This window comes from Chenopodium album, chromosome 3 (genome assembly GCF_948465745.1).
Source record: "Chenopodium album chromosome 3, dcCheAlbu1.1, whole genome shotgun sequence".
Taxonomy (NCBI): domain Eukaryota; kingdom Viridiplantae; phylum Streptophyta; class Magnoliopsida; order Caryophyllales; family Amaranthaceae; genus Chenopodium; species Chenopodium album.
The window spans coordinates 6668400-6675605 of record NC_137836.1 but is presented as its reverse complement, the minus strand read 5'-3'; the positions used below and the strand labels follow the sequence as shown (position 1 = coordinate 6675605).

Below are 7206 nucleotides of genomic sequence, written 5' to 3'. Positions count from 1 at the left end.
ATATGGCTAGGTGTTTCTAGATCTAATGAATGCGGAATTTTAGATTTGAGAGAAGCTAGTTTAGAAAAAGAGAGAGAGAGAGAGAGTAAGGGTAATCAAGAAAATCTTAATGAGAGTTGGTATATGATTAGAGAAGAGAATGAGAGAGAATTGATGATTGTTGGTGAATGAAAATTAGTTGTAGATGAAAAATGGTTATCGAAAACGGAGTTTTTAATACGTTATTTATAGAGAAAATCAGCCAAAAAGATAAAAACTCAAAACAGAGTCTGGCGCACATAAAATTGAACTAGCGCCAACGCTGGCTATTGGCGCCAGGCGCCAACATTAGTGCCAGGCGCCAATGCTAGCGCCAGGCGCTACAGCTAGCGTTTGGCACTGATCTCGAAATTCACGTGTTTTCTTAAAATCAGATAAAAATTGTCGTACAGGAGGATAAAATCGTATCTTCCTCAAAAAACGTTCTTTGATTTTAATTAAAACTCTGAAAAGTCAACAAAAGTCAATTTATCAATGCTAATTGAATTAGGAATGAAAAGAACCTTCTAGAAGAATCTAAAAGACTAAAACCATTCCTAATTGCATTAGGAATGATAAGTCTATATTAGGCCCTCCCCTAGATCATTGGGCCGCATATAAGGCTCAAACCGGGCCCAGTTTAGTAAATTGGCCATAACTTCCTCAATATTCATCGGAATTGGGTTTATAATATATCGTTGGAAAGCTCTTGTCAAGCCCTATCCAACTACACTACTATTGGACCCATATCATGGACCAACCAAACTGGATTGGCTGTTTTCTTAAAAATAAGTTTTCAAAAACAGAGAGAAGAGAAAAGAAATTAAAAATATCCGCAACACTAATCTTTCCACACTTTCACTTCATTCGATTATGATTCGACGCGAAAGGTACTCATCATTGGGTTTGGTTTTGGGGAGACACAAATGGGTGTCTACAGTTTTCAACAATGTAAGATCAATTGGATCGAATCATTGCATTTGCCCCATTTGGGTCCGTTATTAATCAAGTTTAAACATGTATGAGCAAGTTTTAGGCCTAATTAGTAATCAGAAAAGGCTCTAAGATAACATGGTCTCAAATATGAGTTTTAACTTACTTCATAATGCATTTTGTAGTCCATAAACACTTCAACTTTGATCTAGCATGAAGAACGGGTTTTTGTAACATCATCGCACTTCCTTGTACAAGAAGAGGCCAAAAGTAGGTGTCTACAATTGTCAATGCTTAAATAATTTCCTCTTTATTGATTTAATGCTATGCAATTAGATTTGATCAGATTTAATTGTATGAGTTATGCAATATTGATTCGAGATTCGAGAGATGAGAATTGATATTTAGGCTTAGTTTCAATAGGCAGGTTAATTTATAAATGGTTAGGTCAAGATTTGAGAGATGCAAATTAATACCGGTAAATTAATTCAGTGATTTTAATACGTAGCGAAAACCCTTTATGATCTGATTAATTGATGCATTGATGATTGATTATTGTGTTTTACCCTGGAATATTATTTATTGGTGAACCTTTGCCCTAGGCTTTTATTTATTGATTTCTCCCTACTTTAATTCTCCTTAGTTTAATTTCCCCAATAATATCTTGGTTTCTTATTAATTTATATTATAATAATTTATTAGAAATAAAATAACATTGTTTCCCTGTGGATTCGACCCTACTTCCCCATCTATTTAGTTAGTGGTTTTAGGAATTACTTTTGATTAGGTGATACGACTTTAGCTTGCCACATATGGAGTGGGTACTTAACATTGAGATGTCGAGTGTTGTAAGACCTTCTTTTGTCTATTTTTCTTCCGGCTCCTTCAGAGAGTCATGAGACATTCACTACAAGAAAACAGCTGAATTCCAACGGAAAAAATCCGTCGGAAACACCCCGTTTTCCGTCGCAAAACCCGTTTCCGACGGAATTCCATCGGAAGCGGTTGTCGCAATAGAAGTTGTCGGAAAATTGATGTTTTCCGACAAAAATTCCGTCGGAGTTTTCCGACGGAATTTTCTCTGTCGGACGACAAATTCTGGCCCAGGAAGATATTATTCCGCCGAAAAATTCTGACGGAAATCCCGTCGGAAAATTCAATTAAAAAAAAAAAAAAAAACTACACCCCACCCAGAACCACCAGCCCGTTCTTATCCCACCACCACCAACACAACCACACCAATAATGAACCCTAAAAAATGAAAATAAATCCCGAAAACACCAAAAAAACGAAAATTAAACACCGAAAAACGAAAATTAAACCCAACGAAATAAAAATCAACCCCAACGAAATGAAATCCACCCCCAAAAATCGAAAATTAACACCACAAAACGAAAATTAGCCCAAAAATCTTAAATTAACAACGAAATCGAAAAAATCCACCCAATTATCCAATAAAATTCATAAATTAACATAACAATTACAAAAATATACAATTATCCAATAAAATTCATAAATTAACATAACAATTACAAAGAAATTAACTAGATCTACAATCTAACCTAAATTAAAACTAGATCTACAAAACAAAAACCTTGAAAGTTGTTGGCTTTGTTATTGTTGCGTCGTTGTTGTTGCTGTTGCGTTGTTGCTGCCGACGTTGGTGGTGGTTGACGTTGTAGCGTTTGTTGATGTTGTTGCGTTCGACGTTGGTGGTGGTTGACGACGTTGCGGTCGATGCTGGTGGTGGCCGGAGAGAGAAGAGTACGACGGTGAGAGAAAAAATAAAGATAAGAGGAAAGGGAAGAGGAGAAGATGGAGGATTGGAGAAGAGTAGAGGGAGAAGAGACTGACAGGATGGGCAGAGGGAGAAAAGACGGAGAGGAGGGGCAAAGGGAAAAGAGGAAAGAGAAGAGGAGAGGGGAAGAGAATGTGAAGGGTAAAGTGAAAAGAGGCGGAACGCGGAAGAAGGGGATTAGGGTTAGTATATAAATTTTTTTCTGTTTTTTTTTAAATTATAATTCCGACGGATTTTGTCGTCAAAAATTTCTGACGAAATATTTTTCCGTCGGATTTGACCTTTTTCGACGGAATATTCCGTCGAAACGTCTAATTATTCCGACTGATTTATTTTCCGTCGGAAATTTTGATGTGTCTATTTTATATAGTATTTTACCCTCGTCCCTTGGTCATAATTAGTAGTGTTTTTGGCTCTTTAGAGCCACTTTTATTACTAATTGGTGTTTTCTAGTGTTTTCGTAGATTTGGTTGACTTTTGCAGGGATTTATACTTTTGGAGTATTTTCCCGAGATATTTTGGAGCAATCACAAACATTGGAGAAGCACGACCAGATTTTATAGCCCAGGGCCGGTTAGAGCCATCGAAGCGGTGATTAAGGGCTTGGTATGTGTGATACCGGGGCATTTGGACCGAGTATTCAAGAACCAAAGAGGAAACCCAGATTGGCCCGAAGAATTGGAGCCCAATCGTAGTCCAAATAGTGGCGCCCAGAGGCGCGCCCGGCCGGGCGGGTGAAGCTAAGGCTGGCCCCCGGTGACGCGCCCATCCGGGCGCGAGATTATTATTATGAGCAAAAAAGGCGCGCCTGATCGGGCGGTGCCTCACCCAATCGGGCGCGTGTATTTATTAGTTGACGATTAGCGTCGTTTTAATTTGTTTTAGTTTAGGATTTTGTACGGAGTATTAATACTCCTCCGTAATACGATTTTAGGATCTCTTCTTTTCTTTTTTTTTTACTCTTTCTTTACTCTCTTAATTGTTCTCTGAGATTTCTTTCTCTTAAACCTTTGTTCTTAATCTACTCTTAATTCTAGATTTATTTTGGTAACGATTTCTCTTCTCTTAATCTCAGTTATTTACTTTATTCTTTTTATCATGTCTTGCTTTATTGCTTTGATTAGTTTAATTTCTACTATGTATGAGTAGTTTTATTTCTAGGGTTTATGGGGATCCATAAATAATATGAAGGGGTAATTTGTTGTTGTTAATTATCAATGCTAGATTAATTTCCCATTGATTGAATTAATGCTCTGTGACTAGATTAGGCATGATCTTTTATGCATGAATTTGGCAATGTTAATTCGAGATTCGACAGATGAGAATTAATGTTTAGGTCTAGTTTCAATAGGCAGGTTAATTTATAAATGGTTAAGTCGAGATTCGAAAGATGAGATTTAATACTGGTAAATTAATTGTGTGATTATAATACGTAGCGAAAGCCCTTTATAATCTGATTGATGTATGCATTGATGAATGATTATTATATTCTACCCTGGAATATTGTTTATTGGTGAACCTATGCCCTAGATCTTTTTATATATTGTTTTCTCTCTATTCTAAATCTTAGTAGTTTAATTTCATATTTAAATATAAATATTGGTTACTTCATAATCTAGATTACTTTAGGTAATTAGGAATAGAAAGACTTGTTTCCCTGTGGAGATCGACCCTACTTCCCTATCTGTTTTAGTTAGAGGATTTAGGAATTACTTTTGATTTGGAGATACGACTTTACCCTGTCAAACTTTGGCACCGTTGCCGGGGAAACAGTTTATTTTTATTTCTGATTGTTTTTGTAGTCTAGATTATTTCCCTTTTGTCTCAGAGAGCGTTAGTTCTCTGAGGCAAATCTCACATTTGCTTCTAGTTTTTGTTTATGCCTAGGTGTTCCAGATCAGGTTACATCCCATTCGATCCTGAGATCGCACGTTCCTTCCATAGACAGAAAAATCTCTACAAGCAAATCCTGGCGGATTCTGGTGATAATAAAAATAATCACCGCGATCCTCCGACTGGTTCTAGCGATTCAGAGGCATCATCAGACGCAGAATCAGAGATGACGGCTATAAAGAAGCTTAGTGATTATTCACAACCAAAGCTTACGGTTTTTCCACATCTCACCCCTACTCCGGCTCTTGATGGGGTTCAATTTGAAATTAAACCTCAATTTATAACGATGATAGAGAGGAAGCAATTTAGAGGAGCCAAGGGTGAAGACCCGAATCTTCACATTGCTGACTATTGTCAATATTGTAACACCATCATGCAAGCCGGGGTCACTTAAGACCAAATCAGGGAGATTCTCTTTCCCTTCTCTTTAACTGGAAAAGCTAAATTGTGGTTTAATGGCTTAAATAGAACTACACTTGGTATAACTGACTGAGAAACTCTTGTCTTGAATTTCTATAACAAGTATTATCCTGCAGAGAGAACAGCCGTACTACGGAGTGCGATCCAGAACTTTGCCCAAGAAGCCGATGAATCTTTATATGAGGCTTGGGAGAGGTTCAAGGATTTACAAAGAGATTGCCCCCACCATAATTTAGCACAATGGCAGTTAATCCAAGCCTTTTATAATGGCCTTGCACTACAAGAAAATAACCTTTTCGTAGCGATTATATATTTTAACCTTTAGTATCGATTTTAATTGCAACAAAAAGCTTTCCCAACGAATGATCATTCGATACAATATCCCCCGTTGCCTTAGCCTTTAGTAGTGGTTTTCAATATCGCTGGGGTTGGCCTCAATAATCGATACGAAAACTACATACAATCGTGGTGATTATTGTAGCAATTACAATCGCTATAAATGTTTAACTCATTTTCTTCAGAAAAAAAAAAAAACAAAAAACAAAACAAAACAAAACATGCGTATGATCTTTACAAGATTCGAGCATGCAACCTCAAACTCTTATATTAAATGTTTCACCAATAAGCTATGACATATTTTATGTATTCTTTGTCAAACAATATTTATATATCTAGTGTTAAAAAGCCTTTTCGTATCGATTTTTAGGATTTAGTGGCGATTGTAAATGATACGATTTCTCAAAATTATATAAATGTGTAAAAATAGTGTGGATATGTATTATTATGTTTTCCGTATCGATTTTATATAGGAAAACCATGGTGATTGTAAAAATGATACGGCATCCTTAATTATTTCACAAACATACTTTCATATTGTAGCGAATGTACAATTGCTACGAAATAATCGCTACAAAAAGAGATTTTTCTTGTAGTGTTGGAAATTCTTCTCGAATAATTTTAGACTCTGCAGCTAGTGGGAGATTTATGAATCTTGATGTTGAATATGCAGGTCAGGTTATTGAAGACATGGTGATACACAATTCCCAATACGAGAACCCTAGAGGATTTGCTAACAAGGGGAAGCATAGTGTCGACTCTGTATCCTTTTTGCAAGCTCAACTAACCTCTATTTGCCAAAAATTAGATAATCTTAGCTCTGCCAACGTAGCTAAAATTTCTGCAATTAATAATAATTCTAATGAGGCTTTCTGTGAAAATTGTGGTATTGTAGGTCATTGGAAGCAGGATTGCAGAAGTTCCGTGGAGCAAGTTAATGCCTTCCAAGCTTATAGGCAGAATAACCCATACTCCAACACTTACAATCCTGGGTATCGGAATCATCCATACCTTTCCTACCGGAGCATTAATGTTCAAAATCCACCACCACAAGAACCACAAGTGCCGCAGCAACAGCAGCAGAAATATTATCATCCCAATGCTAGCCAGAAGAACCAACCACAACAACCCTCCTCATCTTCTGACCCTTCTCTGGTGGAAATTAGAGCAATGTTGGCCAATATGCAAAAGCACATGGAGAGCAGAGATGCGACAATTGATCAAATTCTAGCGCATAATAAAATTGTAGATAATCAAATTGCGCAACTCTCCGCTACTCTACAAGCCCGCCAACAGGGAGCTCTCCCGGCACAGCCGACTAGGCCTACGGATCAAGCATTTGCAATTACTCTAAGGAGTGTTTCAAACTATGAAGGGCCCTCTATGCCCAGAGTTGATGAACCTGTTTTATTAAATAATGCTAATCTTAATTCCGTTAAACCAAACAATGTAGTTGATAGCCCTGCAGGGCTAAGGGATAATACTAACATATTTAATTCTACATTGCAGGGTACAACTCTAGAGATGGTGGCTACTCCAGACAAGAGTAATAATGCTCCAAAGCCAATTATCAAACTTCCATTCCCCAATCGTCAATTGAAGACAAACTTGGACAAGCAGTTTGGTAAGTTCCTGGAGGTGGTAAAAGATTTGAAGGTAACCGTTCCCTTTACTGAATTGATCACACAAATCCCCTCGTATGCAAAATTTATGAAAGAAATATTGACGAGAAAAAGGTCTATTAGTGAGGTAGAGACGGTAGCTTTCACTGCAGAGTGTAGTGTCGTACTTCAAAATAAGTCTCCACC

At 37.1% G+C, this 7206-nt stretch overlaps 1 non-coding gene across 1 annotated transcript; it reads right to left on the bottom strand.

Annotated features, from left to right (window-relative positions):
* Positions 1–5189: 5189 nt before the first annotated feature.
* Positions 5190–5296, bottom strand: LOC145625808 (small nucleolar RNA R71). Its single transcript, XR_014110710.1, has one exon. It is a non-coding gene; the product is annotated as a small nucleolar RNA R71 (small nucleolar RNA).
* Positions 5297–7206: the final 1910 nt, after the last annotated feature.